The sequence below is a fragment of the Pinus tabuliformis genome, chromosome 2_2 (assembly GCF_031772625.1).
Source record: "Pinus tabuliformis cultivar Carrire ecotype Pingquan chromosome 2_2, CPIR1, whole genome shotgun sequence".
Taxonomy (NCBI): Eukaryota; Viridiplantae; Streptophyta; class Pinopsida; order Pinales; family Pinaceae; genus Pinus; species Pinus tabuliformis.
This window is the reverse complement of record NC_142300.1, coordinates 790,659,914-790,675,037: the sequence shown is the minus strand read 5'-3', so window position 1 is coordinate 790,675,037 and position 15,124 is coordinate 790,659,914. Positions and strand designations below refer to the sequence as shown.

At 40.1% G+C, this 15,124-nt stretch overlaps 1 protein-coding gene across 1 annotated transcript in view; it reads right to left on the bottom strand.

Annotated features, from left to right (window-relative positions):
* The window catches only part of LOC149195063 (structural maintenance of chromosomes protein 2-like), a 254,764-nt gene that overhangs the window by 55,829 nt on the left and 183,811 nt on the right, over window positions 1-15,124 (bottom strand). The window lies entirely within an intron of this gene.

Here is a 15,124-nt window from a genome sequence, read left to right as displayed (position 1 = left end):
TTATGAACTACACCACTTGGCTATCACTATAAGTCCATTCTATCTTGTCTACACTCTGTCTCTCTCGGATGTTTTAGATCTGCTCTCAGTCCAACATAAAGGACTTCTTCATGATGAAAAGTCTCACTTCTGGTATGATCTGATCATAATGTCAAGTCTTTGCATTTTTTTATAGCCTCATTACATTAACATATCCTCTCCATAATATATACCGTATTTGCATTATATTCTTTGAGCTATCCTCTGCGCATAGCCTCAGACTCTATTATATACATTTATTTCAGTACTATGCATATCAATGAACGGTGATCTCGATATAATGGTTGATCTCTACACCTTACATATATTCTCGGCATCTACGGCTCAGTATTTCGTGTAGGCTCATGCACATCATCATGATATATTGTTTACTTTACCGTTCATATTTCGAGTTAAATGCTCAACATTATGACTATGACACTTGCTCTCTGGAAAGTTACTCACTGCGATACTCACTCTCTGGAGCGGCTCAATAACATTGTTGCAACAGTTCGATAAATGCCAGCGTCATATTATTGCTTAAAAAGATATGTTCTCAAATCTCATTATCGTAGAGATGAATTCATCAAATTCTGGGATGTGGCATTATAAGGAACATCTATAAAGAATATCACTCTGAAGAAGGTTGAGTATCACTTATTAGACCGTTTACATTCACATGCATGTGATCTTATTGAGGTCACTATGGTGAGGCTATAGTTGAAGCATTGAAGCTCTAAATTATGATATGTGTTGCCCACTGGAGTGGTACCTGATGATTATATGAAGACTCCATGCCCAAACATGATCCAGAAGACACTTGCACCATCAGATATCATCAATCAATAGAGTTTTTTAACTCTACTTCTATTTTCTCATCATCTTTCTTGTGCCCAGATTCCACACCATGCAGGGAATTGTAATAAGTGATACTAGTAATGATGAGTTTTGAGTATGTAACAAGCTTAGTATGTTGGGACTCAATTAGCAAACGAGTACACCTTGGATTGTTTTATTTATCTGGTTATTTATCCCTTCTTTTTCAGAGGCGGATAATTTTCCGAGTTTTATCACTCAGTTTTTACCCCAAAGCCGAGGTGACGATTTGAAGGTTGAGCCCCTAACACATCTTAGTGTCTAGAGTCGATGTATATTACCATACTAGATCACATAAAAAAATTCATGAAATTTGGTTAGGTCTAGGTAGTCATTTTTTTAATTTTTAGATTTTCCGCACTACGGAAATTGTAATAAAAATTGTAATAAGTGATGTCTAGAGAAGTTGTATGGGGTATGAGTAATGAAATTTGCACCTCTTACCCTGACTTTTTTTCTATGACACACTTTGAGGGGTTAAAAATGTGTTTTTAACCCTCAAAACCCACTTTTCCTAAGTTTATTGGGAAATCTGGCAATTAATCAAGCTAGAAATTAAATAAATGGAGAAAAATAAATATCCACGCATGCTAAATGTTGTGGAAATGAGGTGGAAAATTATGGGGGAGTTAAATTGAAGTACCAACGTGATGTGGACTCCTAAAATCAAGGAAAGGACATGTGCTCAAATAAAATCGAATTCCTGGCATTAAATGAGAAAGTTGCTTAATTGGAAATTCGAATTTGTAAAGTTAATGCACATTTGGGAAGATTTGAGAGAATATTTGGCGAGATTTTTGTGGGAAATTGCCCGCACATGGGTTACCACCGATATACACTTGTTATTCCATCATAAAATTCGAATTTGGCACATAAGGGTAGAAAAAAATGATGTCCACTTGCTAGAATTTGATTTTTCCACTTGGTATTGGAGCTTCATTCAACAAACTCAAATTTCTCTTTGGGATTGTCACTTCATGCCACTTGTTTAATCACTTCTACATTGGGACTGACTCCCATAATTCTATATAATAGAGCCTTGAGCTCTCATTTGTATCATATTTTTACTAGCTATTGTGCTTGCGGAAGCGCTGGTGCCTTGTACACTTTCAAAAATATCAATAAAGACTTTGGGGTTTCATTCATGAGGTGTTCCTCCTTTGGGAGTGTGATGAATTGTTGATCATTGGTATAATTCATTTTACTCATGCTTTGATCTAATTTGTTTCCATATGCTCTTGTAGATTTGTTAATGTAAAGCTATCTTGCATTGACATTTCATTTAGAAATATGCTCTAGGTATAGAATGCTCTAGTTGGTTTTAAATAAATCTCTAGAGTTTTTTATCATTGTTTATTGCTAAATCTATATGGAATTAATTCTTGATTGAAGTTTTGTAGAGGGAAAATCTTGTTGGGATCACAGAATCAAGCGTGAGGGGAAGTGTTTGGAGAGACCAGCCCACTTTTGATACATTCTTAAAGGAGCTCTCATTTGTTGTTTGAGCCTTCATAGTCTTATCTTACAAAGTGGTTTTGCAGGGGTTTTGGCACATAGCTTGTACACAAGCCGAACACTTCTAAGTTTAAATCTCTTTTAAAAAAACATTGTACTTCATTTCTTTCATTTGCTATTTAAGAGCTTGAAGATGTCTAAGCAAATAATAGAGTTTACTCTCACTCTTTAGCTTAGCCTTTTGTAAATTATAATTGTACATATACATTTTATCTTGTTGATTTTTCCACTAATACTTAACGTATGTTGCAATCATTGTTTGGATTGTTTACTAGCTCTTGTCTAGCAAATTTTGAAAAGCAACCCCCCCAACATCTAACAAGTGTTTGCAGGACCTTTGGCAAATGTTGGGGGCTCGATTTCCAAGGATATCGTGAGCCCTTTTGAGGTGTATTTTGGCCAAGTCGATTTCACTAGAGGGCTTCCCATTTTCCTCTCTAAGCCGTGGGCATTTGGAGGAAACTCACACCTTGCTTCCCTTGCATAAGTTTTATGAGATCCTGTCACTAATTTCTCAAGAAAGGAGGTCTAGTGTCCAAGTTTCAAGCAATTATTGTGAGGACTCTCCATGAAGTTTAATTGAGGACTTTGAAGGGCCCTCTTGTCATTGTAATATTAATAAAAGATTAAAATTGGAAACTAGGGCCAAACTTCATGTGGGTCACCTTATTCATGGTTAATTATATTTTTCTTGGATTCCTCTCATCGAGAGATGTAGGATTTGATCTAAAGATCATCAGATTCCGATAAGTATATATGGAGATATGAATTTATTTATATTATGGACTGATTGTCAAATCGGCCAGCGACTTAGGTAGGCTCAGAAGCCCAACAGTCGCATCTATTCAACCCCAACGTTTTGCATATAAATACAAGGAGTATTTTCCTCATTTGCACACTTCACTCTCATCACATCTCTCTCTCTCTCCTGCGCAGAAAAGAGTCTCTTCTCTCTCCTACACAGAAAGGACTCTTCTCTCACACGTGTGGAAGGAAGGACGCAGAATTTAGGGCTGCAACTGCAGATCGGAAGTTTGACCAGCATTGACCATCATTCTCTCTCTCTGGACTGCACAGTAGGTGAACCTGACTCTCCTTGGAAGGCTGCATTTTTTGGTGAAGGAATCAAGGCAATCTGACGGACGGTTTGCAAGATATTGACTGCCCTAGTTTAGGGTTGATCCAGGGTTTGTTGCTGCTGATGTAAATCAGATTTTTGTATTATTTCTCTCTGTTGAATTATTGAAGATAAAAGAAGATTTTTTCAAAGGATTTCCCCATATTGGGGTTTGTCCCTCGCTAGCCGCCACATCTTGTGTCTCTTGTCTTGGATTGTTTTCTATCGATCGTTTAATGTTCTGTCTGCACTTTACTTTATGTACATGTGATTGCTAATTTGTGGATAATAATAAGAAAGAAAAATAAACTGCTCTAAGCATAGAACATACCATAACTTAACATGGTATCAGCGCTGAGGTGAAGACAAAGCCCGAGCAAGAGCAAGAGCAATCACCGAAGAGAAGATTGGCAAGGCTATCTTAAAAGAACTATGGGGTCCTCATCACTCTACCCTGCTGAAGACAAGCTCCGTGAGAAGTCCGACTATCACGGATGGAAGATGTCTCTCGATCTAACATTAGAAGATCAAGGAGTGTTGGACCATGTGAGAGGCAATATTGTTGAGCCTCCATCAAATGCACCCACTACTGCCAGGAACAAATGGAAAACCGGTGAAGTAAAAACAAAGAAGATCATCTGGGACTCTATCAACAAGTGATTGGTGGCCTATGTTTTTGAGCTGAACACCTCCAAAGAAATCTACGATAGACTAGTGAGTTTATCTAAAGTTAATGATGCAAATCAAGTTCTGTTTCTTAGAAGGAAATTAAGAAGGGCAAAGATGAAAATATGCAAGCATATTTCTTAAGAATCACCGAGATCAAGAACGATCTCCTATCTATTGGGGAAGTAACTTCTGATAGGGAAATGGCACTCACAACTCTTGGAGGACTACCATCTGAATGGTATGTATTCAGGACTACTCTCCTAAACAATAATGTAATTCCTGGATTTGAGGAATTAATAGCTAGATGCATTCAAGAAGAATCTGGAATGGAAGAACAGGAAATTCCCACACTTAAAGGTCATCCCACTGCCTTTTCTTCTCATGCTAAAAGAAGAAACAATTTTGGGGCTAAATCCAAAAGGAAGACTAGACCAAAGGGTGGAAAAGGACGATGTTACCATTGCAATAAACCAGGTCATGATGCAAGGGAGTGTCCTGATAAAAGGAACTAACACTGAGATGATGATCAAAATTCCTCTCAAGGCAATCAAAGAAATGGCATGTCATATGGGTGAGGCAAAAGGAGTGCTGGAAACCAAGGAAGAGGACAACCATTGGAGAAGGCAAGAAATTTCAGGGATGAATCTAACACTGTTGACAATAAGCAAGATGAATATTATCTACCAGCTGCTCTATCTACCTCTGCTTTAAGAGGCTGGCATTAAGAGGGAGACTACTCCACCATACACTCCTGAACAGAATGGTGTGGTGGAAAGGAAGAACCGTACGATTGTGGAAGCTGTCCGTGCTATGCTCCATGATCAAAGACTTCCGAAGTTTCTATGGGTCGAAGCTGCAAACACCGCCGTATATGTGCAAAACCGATGCCCCCATCAAGCATTGGGTTCCAAGACTCCCGAAGAAATGTTCACCGTTAAGAAACCTGACATATCTCATTTTAGAATTTTTGGAAGCCCTGTATATTTTCATGTGCCGAAAGAGAAAAGGAATAAATCGTGTGCATCTGGAAAGAAAGGAATCTTCGTGGGATATAGCGAAAATACTAAGGGCTATAGAATCTATGTAGCCGATCAAAGGGAAGTCGTGATTAGTCATGATGTCACCTTTGACGAAGACATGGCTCTCAGCAAGGTGAACAATCTTCCTACTGTGAGGAGCTCTCAAGAAGCTGACACCAGGGAACCTAAAGAAAAAGATGATGAAACAATGCCCGATGTGGAAGAACCCATGGATCCTATTGATCCTCCTCCACCTGAGCCTTCCTCTTCTAGGAAGAGGCCTTCATGGCTTAGGGGGACACTTGATGATGCTGAAGGACATGCTGCACCCCGAGGAACCTTCCGTGAAAGTAAGAAACCAAACAGGTATCAAGGATACCTGACCATCATGAGCACAATCATTCAAAATGAGCCTTCATCATTCTCAGATGCTGTCAAGCATCAAGTATGGAAGGATGCTATGACCGAAGAATATGAGTCTATTATGAAGAATGATGTTTGGGAAGTGGTTCTCAGACCCTTGGATAAAACCTAAGTCACCGGATTCGTCCTAAACCCCCTACGAATCCCAAATCCAGCGAATCTGACACGATTCGGTCCGGATTCGTGTCCAAATCACATGACACGTCTTGTCCGTTTCCGAACGTCGAATCCGAGGTCGTGTCGCGATTTTCAAAAGCGTGTCGTGATTTTGGGACACGTGTCCAGTTTCCAGGACTCGCTAAGCTTAGCGCGGGAATGAAAAGGGCGTGTTTGCTCATTAATATTTCATTTGGCAAGTGATTTGTGCTGTTGGCAAGTGATTTGTGCTGTTGCAGCAAGGAGTAAAGCATTCAGCAAGGAGAATCGACCAGGTAAGTTCTAATCTCACTGTTCAAACTTCAGTGTTTATAGTTTACGTTGAGCAGCTCCATTACCAGTCAAGCCCTTTGACAATCCTCGGTCTCGGTCTCCAGCTCCATTACCACTCCAATCACACTATTATTCAATGGTCAACCACTCCAATCGCAGCAAAGAAGGGTTATAAACTTATAACTTATAAGTTGTGAGTTATATTGTTATCTATCAGCGTCTTCTAACTTCTAATTTATGAGCTGTCATGAGACGTATAGAAGTATTTTGGAAGACTTGATAGTATAAATAAAACAGTGAGGGTATGGTCCAACAAATAAAATTTTGTGCCGAACACCTACAGCAAAGTTATAACGAAACTTCCAAGTTGTATGATTGCTGTTGGATTGATGGAAACCTTGGCATTGTAAACATTTTGATCACAGAGCTGAGAGAATCGATGTTTCAAATCTTGAATGCTGTGAGCCTGTGACACTTAAAATTGATTAATGCACAGTGAGTGACCAGATTAACATTGTGTTAGGTGGTGTAATGTCCTGAGGGGATTTTTTTCCCTTAGGGTTTAAGAAAATAAGAGAATATTGCACCAAAATTCCAGCACTTTTTCAACTATCTTTAATGACCATAAAGATACAGTAATAGGCAGATAAATAACATCAACAGAATCCCTTAATTTATATTTCTCACAATTTTACTTCCTAATGCAGTTATAGCATTTGGCAATTAGGAGCAGTAGTACACAAGGAAATTGCATTTCTATTCATATTTGGTAAACATGAAACCAGGTCCTTATATATGGATTTAACCCAAAGTCTGTCAATAATTCATGAATCATACTACAGTCTACAACTAAATTACTAGTCACTGTACTAGTCAGTCACACTCATCCTCGGCCTCTCCTTCCACAGGATCAAACTGCAATCTTGGAGAAAACTTGGCTGCCCAAATACACTGAAATCATGTACGAGCTTGGCATGTCTTTTGCAACCTTGAATTTCCAAAAGACATGCTAACACTGTCTCTGTTCTATGACTAGCATTTCACCTCTATTTTTTTCATTTTTTACAGCAGTTTGTATATGATTTTCATTTTTTATTTACAAATTTGTGCATGCTTTGTAAGTTTGTTCATTTTTTTCACAGGTAACAGTGTTCATGGCTCAATCAAAGGCAGCAGCAGTTAGGGGGCAAAGGAAGGGCAAGAATGTCATGGGTAGAGATGCCCTTCTTCCCCCAATATCATCAGAGTCTGCTGCAAGTAATGTTGAGGGAAGAGAACTTAAAAACAATGATAAATATCCATTGTGGAAATATGTCACAAGAGAGGATGGGCCAAACAACAAGGGAAAGGGAAGAGGCAATGTGCAATGGAAATGCAATTTTTGTAACATTTCTTTCAAAAGCACATATTACCGTGCGAAATCACATTTGTTGGCTTTACCTAGTTGTGGGATTGGATCTTGTAGAGCTATTACTTCACAAAAGAGAAAAGAATTGCAAAAGGAGGCCAATGTTGGTATGGAACATGTGGCACTAGCTTCAAAATCAAAAATAGCCAAGAATGAAGACCCCCTTCCATTTTTGAGGAAAGCCAACACCAAATTTCCATTTGAGAGTTCTACTTCTACTAGGGGACAAGCATCAAAAAGAAGAGCACTTGGTCCAATGGACAAGATTTTCCAAAAAGAGAGACGGGAAGAGCTTGATCTCACCATTGCCTTCTTCTTCTATCAAAACTTCATATCATTTAATGTTGCACGTTCACCTTTATTTGTTGAGATGTGACGAGCTCTAACTCAAGGGGCTCCAACAGGGTATGTACCTCTTGGGTCAGAGAAGCTGAGAACCACATTGTTGACGAAGGCAAAAAAAGAGGTGCAAAAAATGCTTGAGCCTATTGTGGCAACATGGCCAACATCTGGGGTTAGCATTGTTTCTGATGGATGGACAGATCCAACACGACACCCAATCATCAACTTCATGGTGTCTTCCTTGAATGGTCCAGTTTTCATGAAAGCAGTGGATACACTTGGCGAATACAAGGATGCACAATTTATGGGTGAGTTATTTATTAAAGTTGTTGAAGATGTAGGTGTTGATTCTTGTGCAAATCATTATAGATAATGCACCTGTTTGCAAGGCTACTGGCATGATTGTGGAAGCTAAATATCCACAAGTGTTTTGGACACCTTACATTGTCCATTCATTGAACTTAGCACTGAAATCCATTGCTTCTGATGTGCTTTGTATTGGAAGCATTATTGAGGATGCAAGACATATCCGTAACTTTGTGCAAAATCATACAAATGCCCTCACTATCTACAAGGAGTACAACAATCTATCATTGTTGAAGATTGCTGATACACGGTTTGCATCTTCATTCATGATGTTGAAGAGGTTGAGGGGGGTCAAGACCGCTCTTGGGTCCATGGTTATTTCTGAGTTTTGGTCTTTTTGGAGAAAGACAGATCAGGTAGCCTCTAAAAGAGTGAAGGACATAGTGCTAGATGATGCTTGGTGGGAGAGGGTAGATCTAATTATTCGGATCATGGACCCTATCATTTCTTTGCTTCGAGTTGCAGATACAGACAAACCCATCCTAGGAGAGGTTTATGAGGGATGGGATTCCATGATTGAGTCTGTGAGGAGCATTATTCTACAAAGTGAGTGCCCCAAGTATGAGACATCAGCCTCTGCCTTCTGTGATACCATACATGATATTCTTGTCAGCAGATGGGACAAGAATTGTACACCTTTACATTGTTTGGCTCACTCATTGAACCCCAAATACTACAGCCATGAGTGGCTGAATGGTGGACCTTCTCACAGATTCCCTTGTCACATGGATGGTGAAATCTCACAGGGGAGGAAAGAGGCATTCAGGCGGATTTATCAAGATAGTGCATTGCTTGCTGAGGTGGAGGATGCCTTTGCAGAGTTTTCCACTGGCAGTGGTCGATTTGGAGGTTATGATGTGATTAGAGACAGGGGGGTTAAGAAGCCCTATTCTGTAGGAATTTACAGGGTAAGTTCCTCAGAAATAACACCAAAAGGACACCGCTCACAACTAGATCACAGATCAATACACCAGTATTTTTGACGTGGTTAAAACCCTCAAAGAGGGAAACAGTCCACGGCCTGAGCCAACGCGGCCACTTCAGGCAATTTATTAATCAAAGAATGAAAATTTACATAAGCTTCTCTCATGCACGGATTACCCTACAAATGACCCTCCATGCGCTTTAAATAGAATTCATGGACCAATCGGGTGTCAAGCCACGGATCAAGTGTCGGTAATACCGAGGAGAGAATGAACCGTCGGATCACTACATATCGTGACCATCGGATTGTAAGTTACAAAATGTACAACGGTAAAGAAACACACTTTACCTAACTCTATACCTAACTCTATACTAGACCAAGTTGTACTTAACTATTTCCTATGTGTCGGAATATCCTAACATCCCCCCTTAAGAACAACTTGGGATAGGATTGAAGGATTTACAAATATGACACAATAGGAGAAGGAAGGAGGCACTAGAGCCTATCCCCCCTTAGTGACAACTTCCTGAACTCCAACCATAAATCGAAGTTTAGTGAACTTCGCCTCTGTGAGAGCCTTTGTGAAGATGTCTGCAACTTGATCATCTGTTGAACAATATTGCACTTCAAGAACATGGTCGTGAATGAGCTTTCTGATGAAGTGCATGTGCAGTTCAATGTGTTTGCTGTGCTGATGTTGGACTGGATCTTTGCATAGCTGAATGGCACTTTGATTATCACACCAAAGTGTAGTCGGATGCTGCTGCTCAAAGCCAAACTCTGACAGGATCTGACGAAGCCACAAGGCTTCCTTACTAGCTTCTACGGCAGCACGATACTCTGCTTCTGTTGATGAAAGAGAAATGGCACCCTGTTTCTTGCAAGCCCATGTAATAGGTCCTGAACCAAGAGTGAACACATAACCGGCAGTAGACTTCCGATCATCAGGGTCACCAACCCAATCGGAATCAGTGAAACCAACCAATAGAGGAGATGCTTTGGCACTGTAATGAATCCCAAACTGAACTGTACCTCGAACATAACGAAGTATTCTTTTAGCTGCTTTCCAATGACTTTCACGGGGGTTTTGCATGAACCGAGCAACAAGGCCAACAGCAAAGGAAAGGTCAGGACGAGTATGGGTTAGATACAAAAGTTTTCCTACAAGTTGACGGTATAAGGTAGCATCAACTTCAGGAGAGGTACAAGTGACTGAGAGTTTGACTCCAGACTGAAAGGGAGAAGGGGCTGGCTTACAGTCTTCCATGTGAAAATGACGTAGAATATCACAAGCATACTTGGACTAGGAAAGGGAAATACCCTCCTTGGATTGCAAGACTTGAAGACCGAGAAAATAGTGTAAGTGTCCTAAGTCTGTCATTTCAAATTTCCTTTTGAGGCTAGACTTCACATGGTTTATAAGGTTGGGATCACTACCAGTAAGGATAAGATCATCAACATAAAGAACAAGGATGATAAGAGAGTTGCCCACTTTCTTGGTGTAGACAGTATTGTCAGAATGACACCTAGAAAAGCCAGATTCTAAAAGAAAGCTATCCATTTTGGCATACCAAGCCCGAGGAGCTTGCTTGAGACCATAAAGGGATTTCTTAAGTCGACAAACAAGGCTGGAGTCTATTTGTATGAAGCCAATGGGTTGTTCCATATAGATTTCTTCATGCAAGTCCCCATGCAAGAAGGCAGATTTAACATCCATCTGATGGACTTCCCATTTGAAAGAGGCAGCAAGGGAAAGAACAAGGCGGATAGAGTTCATTTTGGCAACAGGGGAGAAGGTTTCAGTGTAGTCAATGCCTTCAACCTGTGAAAAGCCCTTAGCAACAAGACGAGCTTTATGTTTATCAACTTTCCCATCTGGTCCATACTTGGTTCTGTAAACCCATTTGCATCTAACAAGTTTTCGTCCCTTTGGTAAAGGAACAAGATCCCATGTATCATTTGCCAATAATGAATGATATTCTTCATTCATAGCTGCTTCCCAATCTGGATGGCCTGAAGCTTCTGCAAAGGTGTCAGGATCATAATTTACTGGAGCTTGAGCCAGTAAAGAAGAGGCTCTCTCGAACTGAGAACGTGTGTGTCGTTGATCTGTAGGATCACCGGCAAGATCACCTGCTGCATCTCAAGTAGCACGAACCCATTTTGGAAGCTCAGGAGCTGAAGGAGGATCCTGAGATGGTGGGGGAGGATTGTCATCCTCACTTTCATCATCTGAAGAAGAAATGTTTTCAAAGGTAGAAGAGATAGGGAGAGGTGGCACATCCGCCGGACTAGGCTCGCAGGCCGATATATTTTCATCAAATTTTACATCTCTTCTAATGATAACATTTTTGGACTTAAATGGAATAAGTCTATAGCCTTTGACATCTTCAGAATATCCAACAAAAGTACATTTTTCACTCTTAGGTTCTAAAGCTTTATGCTTTTCATCTGGAATATGGGCCCACGCTTCACTTCCAAAAACACGAAAGTGACTTACATCTGGTTTGATTGGGCTCCATGCTTCTTCTGGAGTGATATTCTTTAAAGCCTTAGTAGGAGTGTGATTTATTATGTAATTTGCACAGTTAATTGCTTCTGCCCAAAAACTAAGACCAATTCCTTTAGATTGTAGCATACAATTAGCCATTTCCTTTAAGGTGCGATTCTTCCTTTCAGCTACACCATTTTGTTGTGGAGTATATGGAACAGTATGTTGCATTTGAATTCCATTCTCAGTGCAATAGTTGATGAATGTGTTTTTAACATATTCTCTACCATTATCAGATCTTAACTTAAGAATTTGATGTCCAGATTGTTTTTCAACAAAGGCCTTGAAGGCCAAAAAAGTGTTAAATACTTCACTCTTGAGTTTTAAGAAGTATACCCAAGTGCGTCTGGAGAAATCATCAATGAAAGTTAAGAAGTACTTGCAACCAGAGAATGACACAACTGGAAGTGGACCACATAAATCACTATGCACAAGCTGTAAAGGGGCTGAGGCGTGCCAAGAGGCACGTTTTTCAAAACTGTCCCGATGATGTTTTCCGAGTACACATCCGGAACAAACACCATCTCTGCAAGATACCATAGGAAGACATGTCACCATATTTTCTTTACATAGATGCTGAAGGGAGCGATAGTTTAAGTGACCAAATCGCTCATGCCAAAGTTTGCTCACTTCATCGTTATGAGCAACAAATACTGAGGGAAGATTTGATGACCCAAAGTTGTGAAACTTATGCAACCTTGTAGAGTCATTAGCAATGCCAGTAGCCAAAATCTGTTTAGGATCTTTTAAGTCCTTGATTACAACATCATGAGGTGAAAATTCAACGATTTTACCTTCACTTGAATGAGTTATCTGATATACAAATAGAAGGTTGCAGGATAAGGTTGGAACACATAATACATCATTAAACTGACCATTGTCTAGATGAACAGTTCCAGTCCCTACAACATTAAGAGATCTATCATCACCAACATATATATTTTTGGTGTTACAATCATTTAAAGAAGAAAACATGGCTTTGTTTTTGGCCATGTGATAAGAAGCTCCAGAATCAATGAGCCACTCACGAGAATGAGAAGAAGAAGATACATTTAATGCATAGCCAGACCGAGATGCTTGACAACCACATGCAGAAAGTGCCATTCCTGAAGATGAAGTTGAAGTTGAAGATTGCCCCAAATGGATGTTATGCTTCTTCATTGCTGCTTCCAAGGCTTCCATCTTTTTAAAGCATTTTGATTCTAAGTGGCCATCTCGATTACAAAAATTGCAATGTCTATCAGTCTTCTTCCCTTTGTTTTTATTTATCTTATCATTTTGTTGAAATGATTTTTCATTTTGGGGCTGAAATTGCTTAGGACCCTTGTTTGGTTTAGGACCATTCTTTTTAGGATATGACTTCTTAGGATTCTTTGAATTTGGTTGCTGCTGGGCGGCTAACGCTTTCTTGGAAGAGTTTCCAAGATTAAGAAGACCAAGGTGTAAGAGTTTTTCTTGTTCTCTTATTAAAGAATCACAAAAAGAGTCAAAGGAAGGGGGTTTGTAGTTTTTTCCTTGAGAAATGAAGGCTTCTCTTGTAGAATGGAAGGTGGAAACAAATACAGAGTAGGCTAGTCCCAACTTAGTAAGGATGGAATAAATAAGGTTACTATCTTCTTTCTTAACCTTAACACCTTCCAAAAGATATCTAAGGGTTTTGAACTTAGACAAGAAATCTTCAATGCAAGAAAAATTATTAGGGTCCAATGTAAGCAACTCATTTTCAAGTTGATGGGCTCTAATTTCATTTTTAATCCCAAAAACTTTATTGATTTGTTCCATTGCTTCATGAGGAGTTTCAAGTTCTGCAATATGGAATCTAAGATCTGGAGAAATAGACATCTTGATCAAACCACGTGCTTGATCTTGTCTATTTTCCCATTTAGCAGCCTTGTCTTCATCTTTCGGTTTCTTTTCTTGGCCTGTGGCTATTCGGTAGAGACCTTTACTTCTAAGTAAATCCTCCATGTAGGACAACCATTGGAAGTAGTTGGTGCTGTCAAGGGTAACTTGGTATTGACTCTCCATTTCAACAGAAACTGAAGCTGAAGATGCTGAAAGTAAGTGTTCCAATGGATAGATCTCGAAAAATTAGGTTGGTTTAAAAAAAAAGGCTTCCGGATGAAGAAGTTATGGCTTTTTAAAAAAAGTTGTTGAAGTTGCCGACGAAGTGCGGGAATGTGTGGAAATGAAAAAATCTGCCACCGTGATTCCATGTGACAACCAGAGCGGGATCTGTTTATCATAAAATCTCGTATTTCATGATTGCTCCAAGCATATCGATGTCAGGTACCACTATATTTGAGATATGGTGCAGCGAAGAGAAATAAGGCTCCAACATATTGATACAGATGAATAGGTCACTGACATTCTGACAAAGCCCCTAGGAAAGGTAAAATTCCTGACTTTTCGAGAATGAATCGGTGTCGTTCAAAGACCCTCCGATGAGAGTCAAGTATGATGTACTGAGCTCTGGGAGCTCCAAGGGGGACGCGGGGTACTTCTTGGAGCGACACATGACCACAGGGTGACTCACTATCCCCTGTTGATGCACTTGGTACAGGGTAAAAGGTTCAACCTTCCCCTGTGACAACCCATGGCGACTATGGAACAGGATGATTAGTTCTCCTGTGGGCCTGGATGATGTGTTCTCCATGGCGATTGTGGACAGGATGATTCGCTCTCCTTTGGACAGGATGATTCGCTCTCCTATAGACAAGATGATTCGCTCTCTTGTAGACAAGATGATTTGCTCTCTTGTGGGACAGGATGATTTGGTCTCCTGTGGACAGGATGATTCGCTCTCCTGTGGACAAGATGATTCGCTCTCCTGTGGACAGGATGATTCGCTCTCTTGCGGACAGGATGATTCGCTCTCTTGTGGGACAAGATGATTCGCTTTCCTGTGGACAGGATGATTAGTTCTCTTGTCTAGGCATCCTATCCATGCAGTCTGAGACTCATGGGAAGTACCTCTCATCTGATCAATGAGTAGGGAAATGAGGATAGGGACCATAGTAGTACCGATGGACGCATCGTTGTATCTACCATACTCCCTATGCTAGGATGACCTTCATTGATCCGAGATCAATGAGACTGGTCTAGGACCAGTGAGAGTGGTACACATTCTGAGACTGACTTCGGGTCAGTGGAGGATGGTATGATACATCCTCGATCATTTCTTCTTCTTCATAATTCGAGCAACGCAGAGCAGAGCAAAGCAAAGTAGAACCAAGCAGAGCAGAGAAAGAAGGGTCAAGCCATACAGGACAGTGTATTTGATGGATGGACAGTAGTGACAATCCGATAGATTGCAGATGAAGTTCTCCCTAGTTGAAATGGAGTATTAAAATTGGCAACTAGGTCCAAACTTCATGTGGGTCACCTTATTCATGGCTGATTACATTTTTCTTGGATTCCCTCATCGAGAGGTGTAGGATTGATCTAAAGATCATTCGATTCCGAT